Below are 14387 nucleotides of genomic sequence, written 5' to 3' on the forward strand. Positions count from 1 at the left end.
TGTATTCATAACATTGTTTTCTATTATTGTTCTCAGACAGGAAAAATCCACAGACACACTTGCCTTCCTTGTAACTTCTGCAAGACTTCAAATGGAGCTCGTATATTCACTGAGACATTCCAAGAGCTCTCTGAAGTTTCAAGCTTTCACATCTAATAACTACAAAAGTTATAAAATCATTTGTAGTAAAGTTGTCTTGTTCTCCGGCTTCAATCCACTAACATCTCTCGTCATATGCATTTATGAGGAGAATCATAAGGACCTGGTCAGTTTCTACTTTGACCAACTAACTTCCTACACAAAAGAATGTCAGGGACCACTACTAAAATGGTCCACAAATTACATCTGGGACACATTAATCCTGGAAAGCAAACATACTATCTCCACAAGTTCTTCCCTCTCATATATTTTAATACCTAGCTTAAACAATTTATCAAGACCAAAGCAAAATCTATCCTCCTCCCAAAAAATATACAAAAATGTAAAAATTCACTTGTTAATGTTGATTTATCTTCTCTTCAATTGGCTTCTATCTAACCCCAAATTTATTTTAAAATCTGAAGCAGAAAAAGAACTTTTCTCCTTTCTATGAGAAGACGGCTCATCCACCTACAAATACTTTTATCTACACAATATGATGCCAGTAGCAGCTGCTTTTAACTCAAGGGCAAAAATGCTAACACAAAAGCATCTATTTTCCCAGTAAATGCTGGAGTGGGGAACAAAATATCTTTAACACAGGATTTCTATCAGTTTTTTGTTTCATTAATATATAACTAGTGGTCTTTTTGGTTCTGAATTTTAAAGTCAACATTTTTGTTTGTTCATAGTAAGCTAATTGCTTGTAGATTTTGAAAAATAGATATCACAGTATGCAGGATTTCTACAGCTCTAGTAGGAAACCAGGAGGATGATGGTAGGAAATTCGTCTTTGGCAGACAAGGTAATGAGATTTACAGAGAAAATAGCTGTTGCACAAAAATAACAAAGTAAAACATGACAGAGCAGACAGACAATGAGATATTCTCTATAATGCTCAGGCTACAAACTACAACTTAGAAATCTCAGAAATGTGTATCTGAATCAGAACAATGTATCAGGCTTCTTAAATCAGAACCTCATAATATTTCATTTGGATATCATTCATCTAAAGAACCTTCAGTTCATCTTCTTTACATCACAAAGGAGAAAAATTACAGATTAATTAGCAGAGATGCACAAGTTGTAACATCAAAAAAGCTTTGTAGTGCTGTAGCAGATCAGAAGATGTGCTTCTGTGTTGAAATGATATCTGGTTCTCCTTTCCAAATCAATTCATTTAACAAATCTATTTTCCCTTTCACTACAAACCTTGCCAAGGTATTTTGAGGCACTTTACAGTTTGTGAAAAAGGTTTACTTCCACCATCCAAACAGGCCAGCCATTTTAAGTGTAATGATCTATAAAGTTTGGACTGAAATCCTCAGGACAAGGAACAGTTTCTATCTTACAGACTGTTGCTTTGGTCGTCTTACAGTTTGGCTTCATTCTTGGTTTTGCTTTCCCTTTTTGTAACACAAAAAAATCTGTGCAAGATCAATTTTCCTGATCACTGGAAGTTCATTTGAATCTTCCCCAAGATATCTGGACCGTTCCTAGTAGAAGTGTAAAAAGTACACAGTCTTAGTTTAGGTATTTCTGATCTTTAAAAATCTGAACCACGCTTCTGTAAATATAAAGCAACAAGAAAACATCACTGAACCAAACCATAGTTTTGCTGGATTTTTAAAATATTTAAAAATGGAAGCACCTTCTTCTGCAAGTGTTCTACCTATCAAACACAGCAGATCAAGACAACTCCCCCCAAAAAAATTATTTTTAATAAAAAAACAGATTAAGTCCTGTTGTACTTCTCCTTTTTATTTTAACAATTAAGCTGTAGGCAAATGACTTGTAGAGCTTTTGTTGTACAACCATGAGTAGTATAAAAATCACTTTTAAGCAAAGCATGCATTATTCTAAGAGTTAAAACTTTAAAAAAACACCAAGAAAATCTGAAAAGTTCAGTTGAGGTTATGGGAATGCGCAGTCCTATGAAATGCATAAGCTTCTGTATAAACTGCAATTCACTTTGCAAAGCAGCTTTTCATTTCCTCGAAATTAGCCTCAGGCACAGGGATCCATTCCTCTTTTGCTGTTTCAATGCAATTTCAGTTCCCATTCTCCCTCAGACTGTATGGAATAATCCACAACAATTTTCCAGCAACAATGCAGCAAACAAGCATGCATACAGTATTGTGCATGCATGTGTACACAGATATACACAGCAGCTCTGCTAAATAAACACAAAGAAAAGGTAACAGTTATTTATGTCACACTTGAATTCAGTCCATGCAGTAAGTTATAGTAGCAGAATCAAGTATGTGAAAAATTGTCAGTAATTTTTGACATTAATTAAAAGGGATTTGACACATTTGTTCACTATTCTGGGAGGAGGCAGAAGAAATAAAAGAGGGAGATATATGTCACATAAGAGGTCCTTCCGCTGATAGTAATATTTCCATTTTTTTCTTAACTCTTTTGCACATAGAGAAAGAAGAGAAAGCCATTAAATTTGAGAGGCAAGACAAAAGTTTTCTTCAATTTTCTATTGCAAAGCCTTTGTGTGTTAAACATATTCACCAACAAAGGATATAATGGCTATCTAACAAGGTCATATAATTCAGTAGCCAGAATAAAAATTAGCCTTGAGGAATAGTTTGAGGCCTGTAAACAAAGGAAAATAAATGTTTTATTATGAAATGCCCATACATGACATAAATGACAGCTATCTACAGTGACACTACGAGTCTGATCATGATAGGCTGGGATTGTCATATTAATGATGTAATAAGATATATTAGGACATGTTTACATTAGCATTTTATATGGTGCCTTTTAAAAAACAAATTTCATTATTTCCTTTTAGTGTAATTTATTTCATGGTTCAGGGTAGTCTGGAAGTGCTTGAACTATGCTGCCTTATCCCAGTGATTAACAATCTCTCAATCATAAATTCCTTGCTTTGTGAAAAAAAATGTATTTTGCTGTGAATATTTTAAATGAGCCTTTGTAGAAATTGACCAGTGCCTCATAATGTTCCTGTTCCCAGAGTTTTGGTAGTGTATTAAGCCAGTTATTATTGTACCTTCAAGTATACCTAGAAGGTGACCCACAGTACAGAGCTGCTATTACTGTTCAGGACTGAAAAAAGCATCTGTGGATATCTCTTTCTCTCCTAAAAACATCTTTTTCTGATTTGATGCTCATGGTACAGTCACTTCAGAGGTAATTACAGTGTACTGAAATTGCCTAATTTGTACTCTTGCAGTACAGAAAAAAAAAAAATAAACTTGTATAAAGAAGATTCAACATGACAGCACAAAGACTAATATAGACAATTTCTCTACCATTAAGCCAGAAATGCAATGCAAAATGTTGTAACTGTAAAAAAATTAAAAAACAAGTTTTCTCACTATTCATTTGTCGCTTCATGTCCTCTATGTGGACTAAGGATTACATTTGTTCCTCCATGAAGACTAATGATTCGAAAGCACATAATACTTAATCCTATCTAAAACATGTCCAGAGCTCTAACAACCTCTTCTTACCTCTTCCTGATTTTGCAGGTATTTGTTGTCACTGACACTGACTATACCTATCATTAAATATTATCATCAGAAGAACAGTTTCTTTCATATTCTGCTAAATAATCATGGTTCTCAGTAATTCCCTTTCTTTATTTTAGGCCTTTTATTTAAATAAAGTTTATTTTCTTCTATTGTCTTTATTATTGCAAGCATTAATGACTTAAGTAGTAAAGCATGGGCTGGAAAATACCTTACAAAAACAAAAGCAAAATAACTTCTACTTTATACCATCTTTTTATAGATTCTTTATAAGATTATTTGCCTAGTAGCATTCATCCTTTCTAAAATGCGTTTAATGAAAACAGAAAAATCCTTGTAACACTGTACAGTGGTGGCTTCTTAATGCATGTATTTGCAGCACAAGAAAAATCTGATTAATGAAAGCATTCCTTTAAGTTTCTACATGATTTTTGAAAAAAATCTTCATTAGTACTTGAACCAAGAATCTCAATAGATTCTTATAAGTCACGAAATAGCAAGATGCATATTTTCCTTCCTAGCCCTTCAGCCATAAACAGAACTACTGACATGATTTCAGAATGCTCTACTATAAAGGGTCTTTTTTTAAGAATGCCTTTGAATAAAGGCAGAATACAACAGCTATATAGGAGTCCTGGGATTTTGTAAGCAGCATTTTAACAGCATGTTGCCCATATTCTCATGCTGTGAACATGTTCATAGCAGTTCCATGAAAGTTCCAGGACTGCTGGTGTGGCATCTGTTCACTACCAACAAAGACTTGGATATTACACAAAAGCCTGTTTTCTATTCATTGGCTACCTTTTTACAAACACTGTACTTCTTTTGCAACAGGATAATATTTTATCTGTGTTTTCTCATGTTAAAAGACAAGCACACTCCTTAAGAATATATATCTTTATTATATTAGCAGACATTTATCAGATTAGAGCTACATTTATCAGACTAGAGCTACTCTGAGGATAAATAGTGACTCTTAAGGCTTATCTGTATCCAAAAATGTGTAGATGTTTCCGGAGATGTTAACAAGTCATAACCTTAGAACAAAATGCCTTTCATTCAGTGTAACTGAACTCCTAATACCCCTCTTCTCAAAGTGGCAATTACATGTCAATTCACAATTCAAAACATTTAGACGGATCTGGACATTTAACATCTCAGACCTTGGCCAGTGAGGAAGGGTGGGTATCTCTTGGTTCCACATACAGATTCAGATCTTGGCTTTTGTAGATCCCCAATTTCAGTGGAGCATTCATGAGAAATAATTTTAACAAAAATCATGGTGCTACTTCAGCTGAATGCATCATTTGCTCCAAATAATTTAGTTTTATTTTTGTTTGGATGTGGTTACTTTATCAATTAAGCCTACTTAATGAGCTGGTTCAGGCAGGTGCACAGTCTGCTGATTACATTTGTTAAGGTCTGATTAGTGAGAGATGCCTCTGCCCAAATTAAGGTGAAAATGAGACCATATACCTGAAGTCAATAATACAGATTTTATTTAAGCATGAATGTGAGGTTAAGAGATTGAAAGAAATAGAACTGGGAGGTATATGGGTATAAGTGTGTGTGAGAGAGAAAGGGAGAAAGAGATCAAGATAGTCACCATTCATAGATCCAGCAGCATCCCATCGGGCCTTCTTTATCCTGAACTTCTCAGTAGTTGAGTCCTGAGGCAGTTTGAAACTTTTCACTATTTATACACCTAGGCAAACAAAAAATCAATGCTCATTGTATACACAGTTCACTTATTCTATTAGTTAAATGATGCCCTCACTTCTGATGCTAATTGTCCCATGCTCAGTTTCTCTACTTTTGAGTCAGTGGGTTTCTTCAGTTGGTTGGTTGTGATCTTTCCCTGCTGGAATTACATTTTATCCAGTCCAAGTGGGTTTCAGCACAGTTGCTGAGTTGGCTTTCTTTGTCCATTTTCAGTGATACATTGCTCTCCCCCAGTTTTGTTAACCTCCCCTTAGGTCTGAAATAACACCCAGACAATAGTATCATTTTTATCTTATCTCAAAGTCCTGATATGGGGGCTTCTTTTACTGTCCAAGTTCCAGCTACCCAAGCAGCTATGTTTAGGTGGGCTTTGATGTTCATTGATGGTTGCAGATATCATCTGTCCCATAACTTGGGGTAATCTTTGACAGTGATATGTTTACAAGCAGTTACTTTACACAGTTTGCCATAGTGGGAATTTCTGCCCAGATGTGTTAACCAGGATGAGCTAACCAGATCTGGCCAGGCCTGGAGTTCACACTATCCTGTCAATCCCTTCTTGATTATGGCAAAGCTTTTCTGTGGCCTTACGAGTGTTTGAGACAGGCAATTTAAACGCCTTAGAGCATTGCAAAACCTCTAGACCTCTTCCTTGGTCTCTTTTGAGAAAGAACAAGCTGTACAAGCTGATAAAACATATGACTTGAGCACAGCCAGCAGAGCAGGGTATGCCAGGACAACTCCCAGACAGAGGGTATGGATATGGATATGGCTATGGCTATGGATATGGATATGGATATGGATATGGATATGGATATGGATATGGATATGGATATGGATATGGATATGGATATGGATATGGATATGGACAGGAGAAGTACGGCTTTCTCTTCTTAGGACAGTCTCGCAATACTGTTTTAATAGATCTCAAGTTATTTTTTAATGACATGAAGAGAAAGTGGGTGTCCAGTTATATTCCTTCCCTCCCCCCTACCCCAGCTACGTAGATGTAGAAGAAAAAGTCTTCAGAGACTTTAAAAGAATAAACATCTGCACAACCATATAAACATGGTGCTCACAAGCATATACATACACATCCTCTGCATGTGGTGAGGCAGATGTTTCTCTCCAGCATTGTAAATACCAGAATGGTAGAGTAGCATAGGTAGGGTAAATTGTTTCATTTTCTTCCTCTTTCATGTAAATTCTGGTTGCTGCAGACTTCAGTTGAAGACAGCAAGGCAGCTAATCTAGGTACATTTGTCACAGGCAACCTGCCTGAGTGCTCTCAGACTAGGAGACAATCAGGTTAAAGGATCCTGTACATTCATACTGAGGCTATTGACTGCAATTGTTCATGGATTTCAAGAAATAAGATTACCCATAATCAGATAGTAACATTTGACATGCTACACATTATTAAGAAGTCATTGTAAAATTGTTATGCAAATTATAGATTCACAAGTAAGAGTGAAAAGATTAGGATAACCAAAGAATTGCATGGTGTTATGAAATGGCTGTACTACTGTTGCCAATTACACACCAATCTAGCTTTTGAATGGGATTACTTTCTGAATAGGAACTCTAGCAATTCCACTAGACATCATTAAACCAGTGGTAGGTTCTGTGTACAATCCTTTGTAAAAATTCTAAAATACAATTGCACTTTCATGCTTCCTTTTTTTTTTTTTAACATGAAAGACATTCACCAGCCATTTTATGCAGTATTGTAGTGAATAGTTACATAGAAGAAAATAAAAATAATGCATTCTAGGATGTACACTGAAGACAGGCGTAATTTCAAAAGAATAACATTGTTAGATAATTGTTAAACAGCTGATTATCTCAATGTCATACTTAATTTTCATATGCTTCCTTCTAACTTGCTCATCTTCTGATATTGTTCAAATAATAGTACTTGCTTATATTACAATGGTATCATATGTGTATCCTGCACTTCTCTGCAATTCCATATTCACAGTGTTTTGTATAATGATTATAACATTACATGGTGTGAAATATGTGCAGACTGATATCTATTCCTTTGAAAAGCAAACCCGAGAAACACCAAGTAATGTGTTTGCCGATGTTCCTGCTGTTGCAGTCTGATTTGGCTCAATCACATGACAAGAAGCAGTCCAAAAACCTAATTTAATTGTTAAACTAAATGCATTTTTTGGTGGTTAATTGAAGCCATCACCCTTTACCATCGCTAGAGCCCAAAGGAAGTGAATGGCCACCATGTCCAGCACCCTTTGGCCCTGCAGTGATACAGAGCTGGTTGCCACTGCAATAGCCACCCCTGCCCATGGTGTGTCCCTGCCTGGCTCCTGCATCCTCTTGGGATGATGTCCCTGCCCACACCCGATGCAGCTGTGCACCCCAGCTGCTTTTGTTGCCATGTGGATTGGAAAAAGTAAAAAAAAAAAGAGAAAAACCAAAACCCAAGCCTCATTAAAAGGTTAAAACCCAGAGTCTCTAATGTAGCCATTTTATTTTCTGCAAGGCATATGGTTTCTGTCATAATGACCTTGACATTCAATTCTATAATTTGCCCTTGGGTAAGAGAATTTGCAAAGGCATATTCCCTTTAAGTTCAACATCTTCCACTGCAAATGCGATTTGTCTTCAAAATCAGCAGCAAATCAAATTCTCTGTCTCACCACAGCTGCTTGTGTGCATTTAATGGATTATTGATTTGGAAATCTAAAATCTGCAAATGCAAAACTAGCCAATTAAACTTAGGAAAAGCTTCACACATCAGCTGATCTCCCCTGCTGCATCCAGGCTAATGGTACATACTCACATGACTGTGATCTAGTCTGGAAAATGAGGAATGCCTGTGATCAGTAATAATGCAATTACCCAACATTAAAAAAATACAGTCTTTCTGATCTAACTAGGCTTCCACAGGTATCGGTGGTAATTTTAAAATTTATTTTTGTGGTACAAAGTTGAACACCATGTCTTCTGTTTTTTAATCCTCACACCTTGAAATCAACATCTAGAAAGAGATAACAGTTTATATTAGACCAAATAGTGCCATCAGAAAAAGGGAAAGAGCAAGCTTTCAGGGCACACAAGCCATTTCTCAAGCCTAACATTATTCAAGCATACACTGGAAAGTATTACCCTGGGTGCATTCAGCTAAGGGGGAAAAAATAGTTCCAAAACTCAAAACTAAATTTCCAGGAGCTTAGTTTGCTTACCAATATGTATAGTATTACAGAATAAGTGAAATTCTGACCTAAATTATGAGTGGCTTTGATAGTACACTAGAAATTTCTTCCTACCTTAAACATGTCAAATTCATCACCATTTCTTTTGCCTATTATTCAGAGCTCAAAATGCTGAAAGTAGCAACAATTTCCGAATAAGGATGCAGATAGGCACTTTCCCTTTCTTACTTCCGAATCTCTTACAGTTATTCTCAATATCTCCTAGCTTATTAATATAATTTAATGATATCCAGAGCAATTACCCACTTTAATATTTGCTCTGTATCAGGCTTAAAAAGGGCTTGAGAGCTTCATCCATCTGTTCTTTTCAAATTATGTCATGTTGCCCAACTTCTAACCTTGTCTAGTGCAGCCACATAAAGTGCTATTAATTTTGATATGTTCTTTATAGTAAAAAAAAACATGTTCAGTGTTCAGCAAAAAATCCATTATTCAATCAGAAAGAGAGGGTATGATCTCACTATTTACATCTTGCTAAAATGTAATAAAAGCAGTAAAAGAAAAGAAGAAAAATTCAGAGATAAACAAACATAAATTATTTTTACTGCTGTGCATTGTTTCAGGACCTTTCTCTATGACTGCCAGTACAACTTTAGAAAATATTTTTCAAACTCAAACAATATTTTTATTCAGTTATTATAATAAACACACTAAAAATCAGCATAACATGCAAAATACTGTCATTTATATGCAAAAAAAAATTTGAGTGTATTTTGATAAATCATTCTTAACTGGATATTTAATAGGGCAATTCTTAGTAAGTATTTCTTCTTACTAGTAGGTTTTTCCAGGGCAGAATCAAAGAATGACATAATATGCTGAGCTGGAAGGGATCCACCAAGATCATTGAAGTCCAACTCCTGGCCCTGCACAGGACACCTGAAGAATCCCACCATGTACCTGAGAGCATTGTCAAAAAGTTTCTTGAATTCTGTCAGGCTTAGTGCTGTGGCCACTTCCCTGGGAAGCTGTTCCAGTGCACAACTGCCCTCTGGGTGAAGAATCTTTTCCTGCTATCCAGCCTAAATCTCCCCTGACTCAACTTCAGGTCATTCCCTCAGGTCCTGTCACTGGTCACCACAGAGAAAAGATCAATGTCTGCCCATCCTCTTGCCCTCATGAGGAAGTTCCAGACTGCAGTGAGGTCTCCCCTCAGTCTCCTCCAGGATGAACAGACCAAGTGACCTCAGCCATTCCCATCCAGACCTTTCTGCATCCTCATGGCTCTCCTTTCAATGGTCTCTATTAGATTTACACTTTTTTTTATGAAAGATACATTTGGTCAGGACACATAACTGCCCCAAGCACTTGAGGTGAGGCCATCCCAGTGCAGAGCAGAGCAGGCCAATCCCCTCCCTTGCACAGTAGGTGATGCTGTGCCTAATCCCCCACCAGGATTGGGGGGTTGGCCCTCCTGGCTGCCAGGGCACTGCTAATTCTGGTTCAACTTGCCATTGACCAGGATCTCCAGGTCCCTTTCTCTGGCACTGCTTTCCATACTGTCATATCACAGTCCATCCATCCAGGGCTGGCCAGACCCAGATGCAGAATCCAGGATTTGCTCTTATTGAGCTTCATCTGCTTAGTATCAAGAAGAAAGGTGTGATAGTATCCACTCTGTATTATGTAGAAATTGAGCTACTTATTTCCAGGTTGCATGATGCAACACCAGGTACCCACCAAAATTCCTCTGTCACTCCCCTCCTCAGTGGTCAGGTGTTCCCTGACAGCATAAGGCTCATAGTTTGAGATAAGAACAGGAAATGATCACTCACCAATTGCCATCAGAGGCAAAACAGACTCGACTTGGGAAACTTAATTTAATTTATTACTAATAAAACAATGAGAAAAAAAAAAATTTAAATCACCTTCCTTCCACCCCTTCTTCTCCCTAAGCTCAACTTCCCTCCCGATTTTGTTACCTCCATCCCCAACGGCACAGAGGAACAGGGAAATGAGGATTTTGAATTTTGAAACTTGAAAGGATTTTGGTCTCCAATCTCTTTTTTTTTTTAAACACATGCATATAAAACTATGTATATAGTTTTATAAAACATGAATTTAAAACTATGTATATAAAAAGACAATTGTAGTAAAACATCTTACCACTCAAGGAGACATTCTCTGTTCCCAGGCCTGAAAGCAACTACATAAAAAGTACACCATTGTGAAAGGATTTCCTGAGGAAAAAAAAAAAAAAAGGAAGGACTGTGAAGGGAAAATCCCCAGAAACTGGATTGTATACCACTTTATATCCAAGGCATCAGATACACCCTGAGGCATTGTACTACACTAAATCAACCTACATCTTAAGCGTCTCTAGGAAACCCTAAGAAGAGGAGCTCTGAGGAGCTCAGCTAGAACAGAAATTTGTAAAGTCCTCAAAATAAGTAGTGTTACAGAATTGTAGAGCTGTCAACTAATGCACTCTTTCAGAAAAATATGATTCTTCATACAGCCCTTGATGCATGTAATTATCTAGGATATTAGCTGCTTTCTATGACAGAAAGTGCACCTAACAAGGATTGGTTGCATTAACTGCAGACAAAATTTGGTTTGCCTCCTGTGAATGAACAGGTTTTCATTGTTGGATTTTTAAAATCTATTATTTTGAATAAATGCCCTATAAAAAGACAAATTTTAAAAATTATATAAATTTGTTTCAGTAATGTTGGATTGACCGATAGCAATGGATTCAAAGTACAAAACAGAAGCAGAAGTCTACCAGTGTGCAAGACTGTTCTGAGGAGCAGGAATCTCAGTGTGGCCACTGTACATGGCAGTAGCTCTGCAATGACACTGTATCATGCTCTGTTCAGGCTGAGGTGTCACACAGTTCTATTAACTTGTCACTTATTCACTTATACCTGAATTAAAACTTCTTTCTAGCACAAACATATAATGACAGTTTTAACACTTAAAAAAAAAGTACACTTCTGAAATGCTGAAAATAAACAGAATTTCCTTATTTATTCTAAAGCATGACAGGAAAACCTACATCTTGTAAAATTATCCGTAAGAGACAGCTGAATGTAAAAAATTAGCATTACATTTGATAGGTCAGTTCATCATTCAACTTTCTTTAAATCTTTCTATATCACTCTTCATCCATTTCCCCACTTGGTGTACCATTTAGGCAAAATATTCAGAAAGGAGAAAGCAATATCCTTAAGAAAATGAAACTTCAATATGCTACCAACAGCTAAGCTAAAGCTGTACCCACAGTGAAACTGTTCATCTTCCCTTGCATAAGAGTGTCAATTGTAATTAAATTCTTAAAGCCAGTATTTGCAATCAATATAGTGGGTGAAGTCAAGATAGAATGATAGCAGGACATTTTTCCATCATTTCCAACTCAGTAACCTCCTGTTAGAAGTTTTTAAAATGTGATATGGTTTCATTGATATCTCATCTTGCAACCTATCTGTTAGGATATGACAGACCACATTCTCATATCAGGAAAAAAAAAAAAAAAACAAAAAAAACCACAAGCTGAAATATATTGGTAACAACCAATAGCTCAATGCCTTCAAATAAAGTATTTCAAATGAAAGATTTTTATATAGTCAGGAGCTAAAGTGGTTTTTTTCCCAAGTTTTATTTGGAGAGGCAGCACTCTTGTGGGAAAAAAGGGTTGTTATAGAATGCCCATTAGCACATAATACAATGTGCATTTTGCTAGGCTTACTTCTAATAAGGTTCACTACTTTTATAGCCTCAAAGATTATTTTTATTTTCCTGCTAAACATTAACACATTTTTGTGGGGGTTAGTGTCTGTTTTCCTTCCCTAACTAATTCATAACCCGTGGAAGTCTTGCTTTTATCTTACTTAGCTAAAGACTTGATTACTGAAAACCATCAAGACTTTCCCACTTGGAGAATAACAAGAGCGACAGAGAATACTTTCTCGTTGTCTGGATCATATTAATTCACCATCACCCTAAGAGAAGAAAATATTCAGAGATATGAGTTTATTTCCAACACCAGTTCCCCACCAGTTCCAGTTACCCAGTTATACCAAGAACTGACATCTTTCCTAAGAACCTTTTTTTACTTTTTTTATTTACATAGTGCCATAGTTCTCATGTTAATATTTCCAGATGTTAGCATTTCCAGCCTGGCCTTTTTATTTGCAGTATTTGCATCTTGTTTCAAGCAGTAGAACTGAATATTTTCGCAAGTGCAAAAAGCAAAAGAGAAAGATGGTGATGATAACCCTGGGACATAGAATCCCTGATGTAAGGACACCAAGTGGCATCACTACAATTTCTTTGAGAAGAGCCGAATGACTATCACTGAAGGTGCTCAAGAATATATTATACAAACATTTCCTCAGGAATGATGTAGGTATACTTGGTACTTCCTTGAGGCAGACATATTGGATAGGTTGCTTTATCAGTTCAATTTCAGCCATATGATAGGACCCAACATGCTCCAAAGAGATGTAAAAAACATAGTCTGTAGTTATGGAAACTTGTGAATGTACTTGAAACTTGTAGAATGCGGTTGAGAAATGTTTTGTAAAAAGTCCTCTGTTGCCCAAAATTCTTTTTATTGAAATATATTTTCAAGGGAAAAAAAACCTGCTCAACTTTTTAAAATTATGGAGTAATCACATGGGAGCTTATTTATACCTATTGATTAATTGATTTTAAAGGCAGTGGTTTGCTTGCCGGGGACCTTGTCAATGAGAACACACAATAACCATTTTTCTAGCATTTTTGTTTATGTTTAATTATATGAAGTGAATATTTCACATGTGTCTTGTGTGACTGAGTATAGTCTATGTATGAACTGAATTTGCTAATCCTGCCTAATTAATAATTCACTTGGTGTAAGGTGCCTTCCTAAGGACTGCTGTTGTTTTGTTTATACATACTGTTCCACAAGCAACTCTGAAAAGAGAAACATAAAACTGGGATACAGCTGTGAAAGTTGATGGAAATCACAGAATAAAATCATGCAGAACTCAATTTTAAGAAAGAGTAAAGTTTATCTCAAACTTCAAATTGACATTCGATTTGTTTAGCATAGAAATTTGGCTTCCTTTTATTCAGATTGCTACAATAATATTATGTAGTCATTACCCAAATATTTCTTCTGAATAGGACACTTTGGGGTTGTGTCTGGAGGATTTTTTTCTCCTTTGATCAATCTGTGACCCTGAGAAGGGAAAAAAAGTACAAAACTTCATGCATATGCTAGTGCATTTTGTAGTGTTCTGCTTTTTCTGCATGATGCAGAACCAAAGAAAAAGCAGGACTGGTGCTGGCTGGGCCCAGGCCAGGGCCTCCACTTGTGGTTTTTTTCAGCTTTTTTGTTTTTTTCTTTTAATAACATTTTTGTCTCAGACAGCAGAGGTAGTCATATGTATACACCAATAGTGTAGGCCAAAATTGCTCAAAGAATTACCACTGTAACAAAAAAAACCCACAAAAAAACAGAACTATTCTCTAAAATGAAGTACATTCATGCAGCATATACAGCAACTTCTCCCTTTTGTTTTATATTTTTTTTTTGTGCTTGAAGAATTAGCCTAATATTATAGAATATTACTTTTTAAGCAGTATTTGTCTTCCCTAGTATTCTCCATAAATCCCAACAAAAACACTTTGACAAAAAAAACAAAAAGGTTTAGAAATCATTTTTTTTTATAAGGCTTCAAGAAGATTTATCACAGCTTTTGAGCTTTTTGAAGCCGTAAATGGCTACGCATTTAACCTGCAAAATCTAATACAATTTTCAACAGAAAACCTAGAATACAATTTTAGCTTGACA

General features: G+C 36.1%; 1 long non-coding RNA gene across 11 annotated transcripts in view; it reads right to left on the reverse strand.

Moving 5' to 3' along the window:
* Positions 1-1885: 1885 nt before the first annotated feature.
* Positions 1886-14387, reverse strand: part of LOC115493798 (uncharacterized) — a 251267-nt gene continuing 238765 nt past the window's right edge. For 9 of the 11 annotated variants that reach the window (XR_012053981.1, XR_012053977.1, XR_012053978.1 and 6 more), the window contains 3 exons: positions 10715-10788; positions 5254-5352; positions 1886-2745 (listed from right to left, as the gene is read on the reverse strand). This is a non-coding gene — a long non-coding RNA (uncharacterized lncRNA). The remainder of the gene's footprint in view (positions 2746-5253; positions 5353-10714; positions 10789-14387) is intronic. The other 2 variants (XR_012053979.1, XR_012053982.1) reach the window with 2 other exon arrangements.

This window comes from Taeniopygia guttata, chromosome 2, assembly GCF_048771995.1.
Source record: "Taeniopygia guttata chromosome 2, bTaeGut7.mat, whole genome shotgun sequence".
NCBI classification, from domain to species: domain Eukaryota; kingdom Metazoa; phylum Chordata; class Aves; order Passeriformes; family Estrildidae; genus Taeniopygia; species Taeniopygia guttata.